This window comes from Oncorhynchus mykiss, chromosome 11, assembly GCF_013265735.2.
Source record: "Oncorhynchus mykiss isolate Arlee chromosome 11, USDA_OmykA_1.1, whole genome shotgun sequence".
NCBI classification, from domain to species: Eukaryota; Metazoa; Chordata; class Actinopteri; order Salmoniformes; family Salmonidae; genus Oncorhynchus; species Oncorhynchus mykiss.
In genome coordinates, this window is record NC_048575.1 from 31889020 (window position 1) to 31907948 (window position 18929).

General features: G+C 40.6%; 1 protein-coding gene across 2 annotated transcripts in view; it reads right to left on the reverse strand.

Annotated features, from left to right (window-relative positions):
- Positions 1-18929, reverse strand: part of LOC110535571 (E3 ubiquitin-protein ligase RNF152) — a 54468-nt gene that overhangs the window by 35223 nt on the left and 316 nt on the right. The window contains exon 2 of one of the 2 annotated variants that reach the window (XM_021620640.2): positions 15959-16076. The exons of the other annotated variant lie outside the window; for it this stretch is intronic. The gene's annotated coding sequence lies outside the window, so the exon portion shown is untranslated. The remainder of the gene's footprint in view (positions 1-15958; positions 16077-18929) is intronic. 2 annotated transcript variants of the gene reach the window in all.

Sequence of the window (18929 nt, forward strand, 5' to 3'; positions counted from 1 at the left end):
CCTTTTTGGTTCCAGATAGAACTCTTTTGGGTTCCATGTAGAACCCTCTGGGGAAAGATTTTTTCCAAAGAACCCAAAAGGGTTCTACCTCAAGCCAATAAAGGTATCTTCAAAGGCTTCTCCTAAGAGGATAGCCGGAGAACCCTTTTAGGTTTTAGATGGCAATATGTTTCCAAGAGTGTACATACAAATAAAGGAAACAACACCATAAAGTATCTTAAAGGGCTTTGGTCTACCAGGCGTTGGTCCACCACGAGCCAACAGAACAGAATAGCTTCAATGTGCCTTGGCATAGATTATACAGCGTATTGGGAAAGTATTCAGACCCCTCGACTTTTCCCACATTTTGTTACGTTACAGACTTATCCTAAAATATATTATATTAAAAGTTTTCCTAATCAATCTACACACAATACCTCATAATAATGAGGCCATTTTTTTTGCAAATGTATTAAAAAAAACAGAAAAACCTTATTTACATATGTATTCAGAACCTTTGCTATGAGACTCAAAATTGAGCTGAGGTGCATCCTGTTTCCATTGACCATGCTTGAGATGTTTCTACAACATGATTGCATCCACCTGTGGTAAATTCTATTGACTGTACATTATTTGGAAAGGCACACACCCCTCTATACAAGGTCCCACAGATGACTTTGCATGTCAGAGCAAAAACCAAGCCATGAGGTCAAAGGAATTGTCTGTAGAGCTTTGAGACACGATTGTGACGAGTCACAGATCTGGGAAGGGTACCAAAACATTTCGGCAGCATTTAAGATCCCAAAGAACACAGTGACCTCCATTGATTAAATGGAAGAAGTATGTAACTTCTAAGACTCTCCAGAATTGCTGTGTTGAGATGGGAGAATCTTCCAGAAGGACAACCATCCCTGCTGCAATTCACAAATCAGGCCTTTATGGTAGAATGGCCAGATGGAAGCCACTACTCAGTAAAAGGCAGATGACAGCCCGCTTGGAGTTTGCCAAAAGGCAACTAAAGGACTCTGACCATGATAAACAAGATTCTCTGGTCTAATGAAACCGAGATTGAACTCTTTGGCCTGAATGCCAAGCGTCACTTCTGGATAAAACCTGGCACCATCCCTATGGTGAAGCATGGTGGTGGCAGCATCATGCTGTGGGGATTTTTTTCAGCGGCAGGGACTGGGAAACTAGTTAGGATCGAAGGAAAGATGAACAGAGTACAGCGAGAGATCCTTGATGAATACTTGCTCTAGAGTGCTCAGGACCTCAGACTGTGAAGAAGAATCACCTTCCAACAGGACAACGATCTTAAACACACCAAGACAATGCAGTGGCTTTGGGACAAGTCTCTAAATGTCCTTGAGTGGTCTAGCCAAAGCCCGGACTTGAACCCAATTGAACATCTCTGGAGAGACCTGAAAATAGCTGTGCAGCGACACTGCCCATCTAACCTGACAGAGCTTAAGAGGATCTGCAGAGAAGAATACAGGTGTGCCAAGCAGAAGACGAGGCTGTAATCTCTGCCAAAGGTGCTTCAACAAAGGAAGTGTCTGAATGCTTATGCACAGTTGAAGTCGGAAGTTTGCATACACCTTAAAAAGATTTAAACTCAGTTTTTCATCATTCCTGACATTTAATCTTAGTAAAAAATCCCTGTTTTAGGTCAGTTAGGATCAACAATTTATTTTAAGAATGTGAAATGTCACATTATTGGAGAGAGAATGATTTATTTCAGCTTTTATTTCACATTCCCAGTGGGTCAGAAGGTTACATACAATCAATTCGTATTTGGTAGCATTGCCTTTAAATTGTTTAACTTGGGTCAAACATTTCGGGTAGCCTTCCACAAGCTTCCCACAATAATTTGGGTGAATTTTGGCCCATTCCTCATGACAGAGTTGGAGTAACTGAGTCAGGTTTGCTCTTTGCTCGCTCATGCTTTTTCAGTTCTGCCCACATATTTTCCATAGGGTTGAGGTCAGGGCTTTGTGATGGCCACTCCAAAACCTTGACTTTGTTGTCCTTAAGCCATTTTGCCACAACTATGGAAGAATGCTTGGGGTCATTGTCCATTTGGAAAAAACATTTGCTACCAAGCTTGAACTTCCTGACTGATGGCTTGAGATGTTACTTCAATATATCCACATCAATGATGCCATCAATTTTGTGAAGTGCACCAGACCCTCCTGCAGCAAAGCACCCCCACAACATTCCTCCTGACAGTGCTGGTGTAGGACTCCTTGCTTACACACGCTTTTTCAGTTCTGCCCACAAATGTTCTATAGGATCGAGGTCAGGGCTCATGATGCCATCTATTTTGTGAAGTGCAACAGTCTCTCCTGCAGCGAAGCACCCCCACAATATGATGCTGCCACCACAGTGCTTCACGGTTAGGATGATGTTATTTGGCTTGAAAGCCTCCCCCTTTTCCCTCCAAACATAATGATGGTCATTATGTCCAAACATTTCTATTTTTGTTTCATCTGTGATTTCTCCAAAAAGTACGATCTTTGTCTCCATGTGCAGTTGCAAACCGTAGTCTGTCTTTTTTATGACGGTTTTGGAGCAGTGGCTTCTTCCTTGCTGAGCAGCCTTTCAGGTTATGTCGCTATAGGACTCGTTTTACTGTGGATATAGATACTTTTGTACCTGTTTTCTCCAGCATCTTCACATGTTCCTTTGCTGTTGTTCTGGGATTGATTTGCACTTTTCACACCAAAGTACGTTAATCTCTAGGAGATTGAACGCGTCTCCTTCCTGAGCAGTATGGCGGCTGCGTGGTCCCATGGTGTTTATACTTGTGTACTATTGTTTGTACAGATGAACGTGGTACTTTCAGGCATTTGGAAATTGCTCCCAAGGATGAACCAGATTTGTGGAGGTCTACCATTTGTTTTCTGAGGTCTTGGCTGATTTCTTTTGATTTTCCCATGATGTCAAGCAAAGAGGCACTTAGTTTGAAGGTAGGCCCTGAAATACATCCACAGGTTCAACTCCAATTGACTCAAATGATGTCCATTAGCCTATCAGAAGCTTCTAAAGCCATGACATCATTTTCTGGAATTTTCCAAGCTGTTTAAAGGCACAGTCCCTCTTAGTGTATGTAAACTTCTGACCCACTGGATACAGTGAATTATAAGTGAAATATTCTGTCTGTAAACAGTTGTTGGAAAAATTACTTGCACAAAGTAGATGTCCTAACTGAACCAAAACTAGGGGGGCGGTGTTTAATTTTTGGATAAAAAACGTTCCCGTTTTAAACGGGATATTTTGTCACGACAAGATGCTCGACTATGCATATAATTGACAGCTTTGGATAGAAAACACTCTGACGTTTCCAAAACTGCAAAGATATTGTCTGTCTGTGAGTGCAACAGAACTGATGTTACAGGCGAAACCCAGATGAAAATCCAATCAGGAAGTGCCCCATATTTTGAAAGCGCTGCATGCCAATGACTCCTTATATGGCTGTGAATGGGCTACGAATGAGCTTACACTTTCTACGTATTCCCCAAGGTGTCTACAGCATTGTGGCGTATATTTACGCAATTATGTTGAAGAATAGCCGTAAGGGACCACATTGAGCAAGTGGTCACAAGATGGCTCCCGCAGAAAATCTTGTGTAAAGTACAGAGGTAAGCATTTTTCCAATCGCTTCTATTGAGAAACCAATTGTCCCGGTGGATATATTATCGAATAGATATGTGAAAAACACCTTGAGGATTGACTCTAAACAACGTTTGCCATGTTTCTGTCGATATTATGGAGCTAATTTGGAAACAAGTTGGCGTTGTAGTGACCTCATTTTCCGGTCGATTTCTCATCCAAACGTGAAGAACAAACGGAGCGATTTCGCCTACAAAAATAATATTTTCGGAAAAAAGGAACATTTGCTATCTAACTGGGAGTCTCGTGAGTGAAAACATCCGAAGGTCTTCAAAGGTAAATGATTTAATTTGATTGCTTTTCTTATTTTCGTGAAAATGTTGCCTGCTGCTAACAAGGCATAATGCTATGCTAGGCTATGATAAACTTACACAAATGCTTGTCTAGCGTTGGCTGTAAAGCATATTTTGAAAATCTGAGATGACAGTGTGATTAACAAAAGGCTAAGCTGTGTCTCAATATATTTTATTTGTGATTTTCATGAATAGGAACATTTTCTAGGGATATTTATGTCCGCTGCGTTATGCTAATTAGTTTCAGGCGATGATTACACTCCCGGATCCGGGATGGGTAGTATCAAGAGTTAACATGAACACATTTGTGGAGTGGTTGAAAAAAGTTTTTATGACTCCAACCTAAGAGTATGTAAACTTCCAACTTCAACTGTAAATGCTATATTTCCGTAAATCTTTTACCTGTTTTTGCTTTGTCATTATGGGGTCTTGTGTGTAGATTGATGAGGGAAACATTTTTTAATTACATTTTAGAATAAGGCTGTAACCTACCATAATTTGGAAAAAGTCAAGTGGTCTGAATACTTTCCACAGGCATTGTACATGTGTCTGGAATACTATTGGAAGGATGTGACATCATTCTTCTACCAGATATTTCATAATTTGGTATTTTGATGATGGTGCTGGAAAACTCTAAAATACACTGTGGTAGGTATTAGATTCCAGTCCAAATAATTCTAAATGCATTTGTACATGGCTCACAAGCCTTACATAAAAATGAACGACGTACAGGTAACTGCCCAAAGAAACTAAAAACAATCAAAATGCCAACTTTTATTGTCATGAGTCTTTGTCTGGAGGCAGAACTGAGTGATTTCCGCTAGATAGGCTGGCTGCAAAGTCAAAATTAGCTATATTGTGAAATTCATGAAAACAAAAATGTACTTTTTGGTCTTTATTGAAGGTTAGAGTAAGGCATTACGACTAGAAGTGTGGCTTAGTTTAAGGTTAAGGTTAGGGTTAGGTTTAAAAATCTAATTTTAGGACTTTGTGGCCGTGCCAGAGAGTGACCACTGTGCCGAGCTGCCTCCAGAACAAGATTTATGACGAAAAACGCTAACCTGTCTCTTCATAGAGCGTTGGGCCACCATGAGTTGCCAGAGCAGCTTCAATGTAGCTTGGAAAATATTCTACAAGTGTCTGGAACTTTATTAAAAGTATTTGACACCATTCTTCCACCAAAAATGTCATAACTTGTGTTTTGTTGATGGAAGTGAAAAACACTGGGTGTTTCTCAAAATGCATACTATCGTACTCCGAAGACACGAAAATGGAGCCCAGGAGGGTCGGGGTATGAGTCCTGATCAAAGTCTGCAAAACTGAGCACAGAGTGCACTTCTCGAATGCGTACTCCGTTTGTAAATATTTTAAAGCAAGCTTCAACGAAAAGTATGCACAGAAATATGACGCAACAACGTAAAAAAATGATGCAACATTTCTTGAAATCAATGTATGCTGTGTACATGCTGTATTCATTTTGGCGTGTTTACCTGCCTATGTTGGCCATGGGGCGGCAGGGTAGCCTAGCGGTTAGAGCGTTGGACTAGTAACCGGAAGGTTGCAAGTTCAAATCCCTGAACTGACAAGGTACAAATCTGTCGTTCTGCCCCTGATCAGGTGGTTTCCAGACTGACATTGAAAATAAGAATTTGTTCTTAACTGACTTGTCTAGTTAAATGATGATAAAACATTCCTATTGGAGAAATTAAATGGGGAAAATAATTGGGTTTTGAGATATATATGGAAAATAAGGTCTGAGGTTGACACAGGCTTGGGATATCTCATATGTTTTATTCTTTGAGATATTATCCGTCAGTTAACATCCTTTAGGAATTATGAAGCCTTTGTGTGCTCAAAATACAGTGCCCTCATTTTTTCTTCTTTTGACTCTATACTCCAAAAGTTTGGATTTTAAATTCAAGAATGACTATGAGGTTTAAGAGCAGATTGTCAGCTTTAATGAGGGTATTTTCATCCATATCAGGTTAACCGTTTAGAAATTACAACACTTTTTTTATATATAATCCCCCCATTTTAGGGGAGCACCAGTATTGGGACAAATTCAAATACAGTATCAGTCAAAAGTTTGGACACAGAGAATACCAAGGGTGTGCAAAGCTGTCATCAAGGCAAAGGGTGGCTACTTTGAAAAATCTAAAATCTTTCTGAGTTGGGTTACTACATGATTCCATATGTGCTATTTCATACGGTTGATGTCTTCACAATTATTTTACAATGTAGAAAATAAATAATAAAGAAAAACCCTTTGATTGAGTAGGTGTACAGTACCACTCAAAAGTTTGGACACATGTACACATGCATGCATACACACACAGGCACACACTTCCCTCTCGGGATAACAACCTGTTCACAACTCCCCTAACCCCATCCCTTGTTTCTAGCCTCACAGACTCAGTCAGTCCTACCCAGCAAGAAACCCTACCCTGTTTGACTCCAGCTCAACCATGCCACCACCACAGCAAGACAATTCTTCGGTAGGGGAAATAACTTTCAGATTCATTCCCGAGTCAAATCTGAAAGTAAAATGAGATGCCTATGGCTAGGCAGGCAGAGGATGAAAGAGAGGGAGAATAAAATATCTAGCTACCTGGCCAGCGAACAGAGGGCAGGAGGGAGAAACAAAACAGGACCCCACTTACATACCAATTTATAAATCCCTCCTTCATGCATAAGTTTGTTGACATCCCAACTGGCACCCTATTTCCTATTTGTTTTCTTTGGTCAAAAGCAGTGCACTCGCTCTGGTTAAAAGCAGAGCACTTAATAAGGAATAGTGTGCATTTTTGGAAGGGCCCCTAACCTCCAGGAGATTATATGCTAAATGTACTGTGCACTCTTAGAAGTAAAGGTGCCTGGAATAACCTTTTGGGTTGCCACACCGGCATAACCTTTCCAATTGAAAAGGATCCTTGAGTAAACCCTCAGAAAAGGCTTTTGAGGAACCCCGGTGTAAAGGTTCAAACTGCAAACTAGCCGACAACAAAAGCTAGCTAGTTAGACCGTGGGAAAACTACGGCTCGCTCTTGCTCAGTGACCTGTTGGCCTTCAAAAAGGCAGAATTTTGTTAAAATGGTCCCACTCATTAAGTCAAAATGTGATTGGTTGATTCCACTGTCGCTCCCAAAATGTTGCCCTAATACAGTTGAATGGCAGATGCCTTTATCTGGCATCTGATGGCCTAGCCAATGGCTGACATTGCTAGACAGATTTATCTACCCTGAGACCAGCAATGAAAAATCCTGATTGGTTACTATTTTTATATTTTGTGTTAACCCTTTCCAACAAAAACTGAAGAGATTAAATCAGAACATCATTTAAAATGAAATAAGAATATAATCATAATTGATATAATTCCTTAGCCCTTGTCATGTCTTGAATTGGACTCGCATTTTTCTGGTATCGGTCTTGACTCTGTCTCGGACCCCTTGTCCCCCATCCAGGTCTCGGTCTTGACTCGATATGTTCCTGTCTTGGTCTTGAATCTGTCTTGGTTTAGGTGGTCTCAAACACACCACTGCTATGAAGCAAGTGACAAATAACATTTTATTTGATGTGAGAGTGAGTGCCTGTCAGGCAGACTGAGCTTGCATCCAAAATGGCACCCTACTCCCTACCTAGTGCACTAGAAAGAGAGAAAGAAAGAAGGAGAGAGAGCAAGGGTGAAAAAAATAAGCCATTGTGAACTATGGTTGATGAGTCTATTGGCTGCAGTTCATCATCTGGTCAATAAAAAGGTCATGGGTCGACATGTGCAGTGTCACATTAAAGACTGTACCTAGTAAACGACACTGCATGAGTGCCAAATGCCATCCTATTACCTTTATAATGCACTAGTTTTGACCAGAGCCCTATGAATCCTGGTAAAAAATAGTGACCTATAATGGAATTAGGGTGCCATTTGGGAAGCAATAAATTATGCACTCTGAGGGGTCATATCTCTCTTCTCTGTCACAACATCATTCTATAGTTTGATGCTCTAGATATATTACACTGTAACCATCAATCTTACTCTGACAGGCATTTATCACCCTCTCTCTGTCTTTCTCGTTTCTCTCTCTCATCTCTCTCTCTCTCTCTGTGCTTCAAATATCTCTTCTTACTTTTCAGTTTCTCTTTGGCATATACTGTTATCAACAGTGACCCTTCAGAAGTGAAATATTTTCCAGTCAACATGAACATTCAATTATCATATGACAAATTCCTCATTGACAGCTATGTACTAGCTTCAAGGTCTGTTTCTCCAACCGTTGTATGTTAACCGTCCTCCTTACATCATACACTCCATCCATCAATCATTACTGGATCATTTGAAAAATAATGTTTCCCACATAAAAATAAAAGCCTCTTCCTTCTAGGTAATGATGATGATCATTAGAGCAACCCAATCAACGCTAAAGTCCTTCCATTTTGAGTCCTTTATACTGGTTTCCTAACCTGGTCCCAGATATGTTTGTTCTCTTGCCAACTCCATTGTTTGGCATGAAAATAAGTGACAATGGGTTGGCATGATGGTACACACAGATTTTCCCATATGGCCCAAATACAGAGGTGGATGACAGGACAGCATTGATTTCTACCACTGTCTGCCCTGAGAGTTATCGGGACTTTTCTGAGTATGTGATAAAACAAGCAGGAAACACCATCCTGAGGCGTTTAGTATTGATAAGAACGATGAGCTGTGTCAGTGGCCAGACTGACTGACTGCCTGACTGACTGGTCTAACGAAGGAGGAAAATAAGTCACCCCTGAAAGAGTCTGGAGAGCTCCAGGGAACCACTCATTTCACCACACACACTGTTCACCTCTGTACCCTCTACACACTCATTTGGGGATCACCATTAATCTACCAAACACACAGTAGAGGCTGGTAAGGGGGAGATGGCCCCTAGTAGTGGCTGAAGTGAAATTAATGGAACGCTATCAAACCATTCCATTCATTCACCAGCCACAACTGCCACCGCATTTTCTCACACACACTGGCTAACTACCCACTCATCAGCAATCCCTCAAGGTCGAAGATGATCTCTTCTTCACAGGTCTTTTAGGTGGCTTGATTCTGGGGGGTCATACACACTCTGAAAACAACAAGGTCTGTTCAATACAAACCAAAATGTAACAGTGCTGTGAAGCCATGCTGTGCTCTGTGCTGAAACTTTTCTATGAAAACAACCGTGAGTGTGGTTATGCGTTCTTTCACCTTTCAATGTTGTGATGGGTTAGCTGCAGCTAAATGCTAAAATCATCACTGCCACCCCTGACGATGCTACATCTACCTTCTCTCGTTGTCTTAAAGTGGCAATATGTAACAAATTCTCCTAGATATGTGAGTTATAGATCTATCATTCTACTTGAAAGCAAGTCTAAGAATTGGTAGATCTGTTCTATGTGCGCTATTTCTATGCTTCACGTTCTCAAGTTTTGATTTTTCATCTTTTACCTTCGTTTTTGTTACACCAGCTTCAAACAGCTGAAACAACAATATTTTTGGTAATGGAAAAAATATTTCACAGCGGATTAGATGGTACAATGATTCTCTACACTATACTTGCTTATTTTGTCACGTAAACTGAAATTAGGCAAACTATTAGCGTTTTAGCAACCAGGAAATGGCGGAGCCATTTCTGCATAGTGTAACTTTAATGGCTGGTTTGAAGCATAGTAAATCACTTTCATCTGACAAAAAAGGATGCATTCACCGTCGCCATTAGACACTGTCTACATCCCAAATTGCACCATATTCCCAATGTAGTGCACTGCATTTGATCAGGTCCCATAGGGTTCACATAGGGTTCTAGACAAAAGTAGTGCACCATGTAGGGAATACATTTCAAACACAGCCCCAATTTAGAATACATCCAGGAAGCTAGAAATAACATAATTTATCAACAGGAAGAGATGTCTAAAACAAGAATACCTGGAAGATGGTGAGTGATCTAATTTGAAGACATTGCAGCAAAACTAGTAGGGGAACGAAAGAAAAACAGCAATTAAATACTGGAGATCAAGGAAGGCCTCGGAAACGTATTAAAAACTGTCATTAAGGATAGATGGCCAAGTCAGTGGGTAAATGCTAGTAACTGAAGGGTTGCTGATTCGGGAAAAAAATCTATCAATGTGCCCTTGAGCCAGGCACTTAACCCTAATTTGTTCCAAGTGTGCCGTACTACAACACATTTCACTGCACTTATCTGGTGTATGTGACTAGAGCCTGGGATCTGATTAAAAGTAGTGCACTATATAGGGAATAGGGTGCCATTTGGGATGCAAACCAGTATAGCAATATGCCTGTGTGTTTGTATGCATGGAAAGCTCATTTTAGATTGGGCGGGAAAACAAAATGAATGTCGGGGAGAGACCCAAAGAATCAAACACATACACATCAATATCTGCTCACTAACAGGTTGTGGACTTGGACTATCACTTCTAAAAAGGTGCCTAAATTCCTCAATATCACCTAAATTCAAATAAGTGCCAAAAAGTACACGAAGGAAAACATCAAACGACACCAGTACAGTCCCCTGGGCCATTCAGCCTCAATTTGTGTCTCGATTCTCAAAACCGGGCGGGTAAACTTGTGGTCTCTTACTTTGAAAGTTCTCCCTCATTCTCTCCATCTCGATATCACAATTGAAATCTTCACTTCTCTCTTTAATAATTTTGTGCTGAGAAAGGAGATGTAACATAACAGGGCCAAATATCTTACACCCTGTTTCATTCCGCCTGTTCACCCTACCTCGGCAAAATACATTTCACTCATTTTTCAGAGGGAAGATACAAAGACGTTCCATCATTATAGAAGGTCATTGCTGGCACCCCATCAATTGTCAGATTTTTTTTTTTTATGCATAAAACACATTTATTACAAACAGCTCCCACAGAGGGGAAGGAAATGAGAAACATGATGAATCAAAGTCATCAGGTATAGAGAGAGAAAGAGAGAAGGAGGGGGGGAGAGAGAATGAAAAGAGAGGGAGAGCAAGATAGAGAGAGAGATGAGAGAGAGATGGGTCTGCATGATGTGGAAGATAAAGTGACAGGGTTTATGTGTCACCTCCAACATCTAGACTGGTAACGGTCCATAGTATCCCAGGCTAAATACAATTATAGCATGAAAAAAGCAGAACACACAAACTATCTATCTTGCAGATTCACAGATGACTGGTACAAACACATTTTCAAACAGGTTGCATTTGTTTGATTTTACAAGAGAACCCGAGGGAGTCATAATATGCATTAATAAGAACAGAACATAAATGAAAGCCAAACACAGCACATGGTCTTATTGAACATTAAAGCGTTGCAGTGTGATAAGTTGTGCACAGTGGCGAAGATCCAATAGCCTGCCTCTGCACTGAGTAAACTACCAATATAATACCAGTAGGTAGGTAGCCTGTAGCACCAACTTTACTGCATCCCAAATGTCACCCTATTCCCTTTATAGTACACTACTTTTGACCAGGGCCCTTTTGGACACAGGCTATCCCCTCTATTTTACCTGTTAGAAGTGTTAACTCTTCGGTTAAAAGAGACAGGCATTTCTCTCATGCTCTTGTGAACAGGCACCTTTGTGTTGTGTCTTTTGGGTTCCTCTTTAAGTTCTTGTTTTTAAGGGTGCTAGCACGCCAACTGCAGATCATCATCATCAGATCAAGCTGAAGACCTTACCACTTCCTCAGTACTGCGGGTAGTTTGCATCCTGCTTCTGAGCTGCTGAGGCTTGATGCAATCAGTGTGAGATTAAAGGCAGTGCAGAGAGCATGTGGGAGGAAGTACTGTATGTTTGGTTTTTACTTGGTCAGAACAGAACAGGAACAATAACTTAGCAAGAACACAGCCGTGATGAAACCTATATCTGTATGCGCCTCAGCCTAGTCCTTATGTAACGTGGCTCATGTTGCTTGTTTAAAATAACAGTATAGCTTCACAAACACACTATTGGGATTGATCTTGTGTCTTCTGCCTCGCAAACACACATCACCCCCCTCTTGACAACGTCTTACCCAGGTTTAGGTTACCAACACCACTCGTCGTTACACCTTCAAAATATTAGCGTACAGAATGGGAGATGGACGGAGCATTATTCTGAACATTTATGCCCAGTCAGTATATGGCAGAGTCCATGAGCAACTACAAAAAAATAAAAAATTGGTGTTTCTGTGAGTCTAAGACCACCGAAACAGTGAACATGGTGCCATTGGCCCAGCAGAACTCAGTCAATATGGTAAAAATCCAGACACAAATTAGCCTGGATTCGGCACAGACCTCTCTCTCTCTCCCAACAGATGGGACCCAATTAGCCAGCTGACTCCAGGAGAAATACTTGGGCAGCCAGCCACATGGAGCGTAGAGCCAGGATGCAAATTAATAGAGGGGGGAGGGGATGAAGGGAGGAGGAAAGAGAGGACCTGCCATCTTGGGAAAGTAGAAATTAATTAGGGGGACAGCAGAGGTGGAGGAGCAGTTTTGGAAAACGTAACAAAGAGAAATAGAGCGAGAGAGCGAGAGAGGTGGGTGATGAGAAAGAGAGGTGAAAGTGTTGTATTGAAGACAGGAGAGGAGAAGCAAGAGGAGGAGAGAAAGTGAGGATGGATGGATCCCAGGAGATCTTAGACAAACACACACCTGAAGGGTGTGAATGTAGAAGGATGTATGATTGTAATAACTCCCGGCATTGAATCTTTCTCTATTTATTCATAAGATTATCCAACTGTAAAATCAACAGAGGCGTATTCATTTTGAAACCCATATGTAGTTAGTATTCTATAATTGTCATATTTCCTCCTTCCAACCCATTGATTAAATTAGTGTGGGTGTCAATCACTGATCAATCATTTATAGTGGAGAAAAATACAAAAAAGTACTCTCACTGCCTCAGCTACTATGTATTGTCATGTTTTCACGCAAAACGTACAGCTGCATCTTGCCTTTAGAAAAGCCACTAGGCAAAAACATTGACCAAATTGCCATGTCCACTTTTGTGAACATACACAAACACAGACCAGCATTCCTCTTGCCTCACAGCCTTGAAATGTTTAATTGGAAAATACTTGCAAACACAGTTAAGAAAGATGCATGCCTATTCATGGTTTACCTAAAGAAAGTAGGTTGAACTAAAATTCCACATCCTTGTGTTTTCAGCGACACCTCCAGAACTGGATCCTCAAACACCTGTCAGGTGGATCCAGCTTCAGTCACCTCTAGAGGAAAGCTTGAACCTTTCCTGACGCCACAATCACAGCTCTCAGACTGATTTAAATGTCTCTCCCACTCACCTTAAAAGCAGGTAGAAAGCCTCCCCAAAATAACCTGCCACAAAGCATTAAACTCCAAATGACTATTTTCAAAGCCTCAGATCGGTCAAAAGCTCTCCTCTCTTGTCCTCTGTCTCTCTTCTTATTTTCCCTTCCTCTCTCTCTCTCTCAACTTCAAGGCTGTATTTACTTTGCTGCTATCCCCAGAATCATTCTCCGAAAGTGACACAAAACCTTACTTAAAATAGTATAACATTGACAAATCAGATGAAATAAAACACAACATAAACACAACTATATAGCTACATTTGTTGAAGCTTAACCAAGCTACTGGGTGATCATTCACAGAAAACTGTGGTTTACATGAAAGGGAGAGACTTAAAGAAACATATACTGTATCTTCACCTAATACCTAACTGGAGTGGATCTTTAGAGGGGCAATCTGCGATTCGAAATACAACAAAATGGTCATCACACCCCTTGTTTTGATAAATAGCCGAGGGTTGGGGCTAAATAAATGTTGAAACTGAAATTCTCCACAAACATGTGGCCTCTCTCTGCCATGTATGGGTCTCTAAGACATCTGGTTTTGAAAACCACCTCTTGTTCTGCTGTCCCTGTCACTTCTGATTATGCTTACAAGTCAATTCCCTCCATGGCTCTTATATACAGTTTGTAGGAGTATCCTTTACTGTTTAACCTCCATTTTAGAACCCTTTTAGGTATCAAAAAAATATATTAAAAAATTATTTGATGAAATATAGAAACACATTGAATAGCACGTTCATAAATGGCAGAAACACATAAGGAATAAGGTTTTGAAGTGTCTGTCCTATATCCAGGAGATATTACACATATTTAACCCCCTTTTTGGGGGGGCACAAAAAGACTTCCATTCATTTTTTTAACCTGTACTGAGGTACCTTCAGACAAGTCGTAGAACAAAACGAAGAACACCATCGTGTTCGTGTGAGTCTCATCTTTCCATAGAGGGGTCATATTAGTTCGGACGCTACAGACGTTTTCGTTAAAAGACAGATTTTCAGGATGTCTCCTGGTCTGACTAACAGCCCTGTAGCTCTGCCACTTTCCACCGCAGATGTGGAAGGCCGACATAGGCGGATGGGGTGGATTGAGCCCATACAAAAATACAGATATCTCTAGCTTAAACAGGCTTTCAATTATTCAGTAATTAATTTTTTTTTGAAGCAGTTCAGACTAAAAGCCATGAAAGCCAAGCTCAAGGCTGCCTAAATAGGGAATGGGACATTCCCTCTGGTCCATACAGAAGGCTAGAATACAACCAATCCCAAACCACAGTATTCCTGCTATTTACAATATAATGTTAAAGTATCTTTTACCTCAAAATGCACATATCACTCATCAATAAATGATAGGAAAATAAAAACTCTGTGTGTGCGGGTGTGGTTTTACTATCCTTGCGGGTACCAGAGGTCCTAAAGAAGTGGTTACAACTAGCATTAGGGCTTTGGAGTTAAGGTTAGGTTAAGGGTTAGGGTAAATAGGATTTTTAATGGGAATAAATGTCTGTCTCCAAAAGGATAACAAAACAGATATGATGATGAGATACAGGAGATACAGGAGAACAGACTCAATAAGGTAGCCATTTATTCTTTGTCAGGAGGTAAACATAAAAAATCTGTCATACACCAGGTAAAATGGTAAAACACTTCCACTGACAGGTGGCCAAAAATATCTAACTGAAAGCCATGCCACCACTAAGCCACACCTCCAATTGAATAAACCTCCATATACCAGTTAAACTGGTACTCAAATGTGGCCAAGAGGCGATAACTGAAAGCCAAGCCCCCACTAAGCCATGCCTCCAATATAATTTCCCAGTGTGCCTTGCCTTTTCAAGGGAATTGTAGTATTACCACCCATGACTGTATTTGTTAGTGATACAGACATGGTTATTGAATTTGTTTCTGATCAAGCCTGTGGTTATCACCAATTGAGATTCTAGGTGAGTGGTTTCATTCAAATCTTGTAAGGCCTTACTTTGAAAACATGATTTGTTTATATAGTAGCCTGAAACTATTGGTTTTACAGGCCACATCTGGTCTGCAAGTAGCATTGGAAAATTCTAGTATCTTTCCTGGGAAATGTGGTTAAAGGAGTGAGTTTAGGCTTCCTGAATATTCCCTCCAGTTTCCATGAAGCTTTCAAGTGGGATATCTGAAAGTCCTGGGAACTTTGGGAACATGACCAGCTTTTTTGAAAACCTGCCTGCAAGTCACATTATGCAAAGTGATGTGTAATTCCTATTGGAATCCAGCCAGCATTAGAACAGCCAACAGTTGGGATTTTTATTCCCCTGCAACCTGCATTCAGAATGACTGCCAGGGTTAGGAACATTGGGAGGAGACTACGCATTCCATTTAGACTCTAACAATGATTTCAGTAACAAATGCAAAAACTAACTGATTGGATTAGTTTAGAAAAATGTATTTTATTTATCTTAGTGTAGCATACGATTAATGACGCAAACAATGTACATGCAAAAGCACAGATATAAAAAACTATTTTTCTAAATCAACCTGCAGTAGAACATGCTGGGAAATATGATAATGATAACGGTTATGGTAGAAATTTGCCTAAATGTCCTAACTTCTTGAAAACTCATCTGAGCCATTTTTATAAATCAAGGCTAAAAAGTTGCCGTGTCCGCTCTGCATTAGCCTCAAATGTACACCTTATTCAGATAAAGAGTACATTTACCTTGTTTCATATTCCTTCTGCTGGCTGGCTGAGGCTCACGGCAGGTTGTCAGTTGTCACTTCCCTTTTCAAGATGTGTGAAGGCCAGGGTGTGAGGCCACAGCGTAGATGCATGATGACTTCGGATCCACAATTCGATTGGTCAATAACATAACATCTAGGGTGTGTTGTATGTTTTTCAGCTTTTAACACATTATTTGCAGGAATTGACACAAATTGTGTTGAAAAATGTCATACAAATTCTAAGAGTGTATGTTATGTGTGATGATTGTGAGGCATTATGCAAATTAGACAGTCACAAGACAGGACTTCAAATAGGCCTATGGCATGTCAAGTGAACTGTAGCCTACTGTTCAGATGGGTTAAATGGAAACTGACTGTAGGTCTATAACCTATTGCATTTTCTCTCGAATCCCTAAACGTCTTTGCTCCCCGAAATAAGCAGACCACAGAGAAAACTTAACTGATGTCAACTAAATTGAAGCATTAATTCTATAATTTATGACATTATTCTGGTGAATAAGGGTTCATTTAGTTTTCTATGGCAACATATGACAGAAGAGAACCTGTATGTATCTAATTGTAGACAAGTTGACTAACAAATAGCCTCCAAAAATGTCAGAGATTATAAGCAGAAACATCTAAATTAGGGAAAATACTCCGATTTTCACTTTATCACATACAGTGCATTCAGAAAGTATTCAGACCCCTTGACTTTTTCCACATTTTGTTACGATGCAGCCTTACTCTAAAATGTATTAACAAAAAATATATATAATCAATCTACACACAAGACCCCATAATGACAAATCAAAAACAGGTTTTTAGACATTTTAGCACATTTATTAAAAAGAAAAAACACAGAAATACCAGAAATAGTATTCAAACACTTTGCTATGAGACTCGAAACTGAGCGCAGTTACCCGTTTCCATTGAACATCCTTGAGATGTTTCTACAACTTGAATGGAGTCCATCTGTGTTAAATTCAATTGATTGGACATGATTTGGAAAGGCACACATGTGTATGCATATATAAGGGCTAACAGTTGACAGTGCATGTCATAGCAAAAACCAAGGCATATGACGTCAAAGGAATTGTCCGTAGAGCTCGGAGACAGGCTTGTGTCGAGGGTATTAGAAATGTAGGGTACTAAAAATGTTATGCAGCATTGAAGGTCCCCAAGAACACAGTGGCCTCCATAATTCTTAAATTGAAGAAGTTTGGAACCACCAAGACTCTTCCTAGAGCTGGCCACCTGGCCAAACTGAGCAATCGGGGGAGGAGGGCCTTTGTCAGGGAGGGGAACAAAAACCCAATGGTCACTCTAACAGAGCTCCAGAGTTAATCCGTGGAGATGGGAGAACCTTCCAGAAGGACAACCATCTCTGCAGCACTCCACCAATCAGGCCTTTATAGTAGAGTGGGCAGACGGAAGCCACTCCTCAGTAAAAGGCACATGACAGCCCGCTTGGAGTTTGCCAAAAGGCACCGAAAGGACTCTCAGACCATGATAAACAAGATTCTCTGGTCTGATGAAACCAAGATTTAACTCTTTAGCCTGAATGCCAAGCGTCATATCTGGAGGAAACCTGGCACCATCCCTATTGTGAAGCACGGTGGTCGCAACATCATGCTGTGGGGATGTTTTTCAGTGGCAGGGATTGGGAGACAAGTTAGGATCAGGGGACAGATGAACAGAGCAAAGTACAGAGAGTTCCTTGATGAAAACCTGCTCCTGAGCACTCAGGACCTCAGACTGGGGCGAAGGTTCACCTTCCAACAGAACAATGACCCTAAGCACACGGCCACACACGCATGAGTGGCTTTGGGACAAGTCTCTGAATGTCTTTGAGTGGCCCAACCAGAGCCCGGACTTGGACCCGATCTAACATTTCTGTAGAGACCTGAACATAGCTGTGCAGCGACACTCCCCATCCAACCTGGCAGAGCTTGAGAGGATCTGCAGAGAAGAATGGGAGAAACTCCCCAAATACAGGTGTGCCAAGCTTGTAGGGTCATACTCAAGAAGACTCAAGGCTGTAATCGCTCCCAACAGTGCTTTAAGAAGTACTGAGTAAAGGGAACTGTATACTTATGTAAATGTTTATTTTCAGTTTGCATTTCAACATTTCTAAAAAACCTGCTTTCGCTTTGGTATTATGGGTATTGTGTGTAGATTGATGAGAAAAAAATGATTTAATACATTTTAGAAGAAGGCTGAAACATAACAATATGTGGAAGTCACTGGGTTATGAATACTTTTCAAATACACTGAATAGGCCTAGTCAGGCGGTTGCAGATGGGTTATTAGCAATTGCGGGTGGGTGAGGGTGAACAAACAGCTGACCCGCGCACCATTAGTGTGTCTGTGTGTGTAAAGAAAGGAGTGTAAGCTCTTTGCCCTACAAAGTTAGAAACACATAGGCCTGCCTACACATTGCAAGGGACAACATTCTTTCTCTTTTCTCTCTTTCTGCGAAATGAGGATATAGAGCGGAGTGGGCTCTGAAGTCAAATAGCCTACACGCAACTACAAAAAGACTGTAAATCAACTGCATAACACAATTATTACATCAAATTATGAACAGGGTAGAACATTCGAATTAGTTGTTAGCGTTCTAAAAAAAAACTATTGATTTAGTTTCATTTTGACCTCACCTATCAATGCATTGCATTATAAATGTATTTGTAAACAAAATTGAAATCTACGCAAAAACACGTAAAGTTTGAAGTCTAGGCTAAGTTATGTGTGTAAAAAATAAAGATGTCTGTCCATCAAAGAGCAATCAATGTTTTATTTTCGCAATCGGTCTGATAACGCATGGTTAACATTTCCTTTAACATGATTATCGGAGAAAGGACAACGCACCAAGCCAACAGAGCGCTGCAGGCTCGAGACAGAGCGTATGATATTTCTTCATAACATTGTCTCACCTAGCCTAATGTTGACAGCCTACGCATTGCAACATT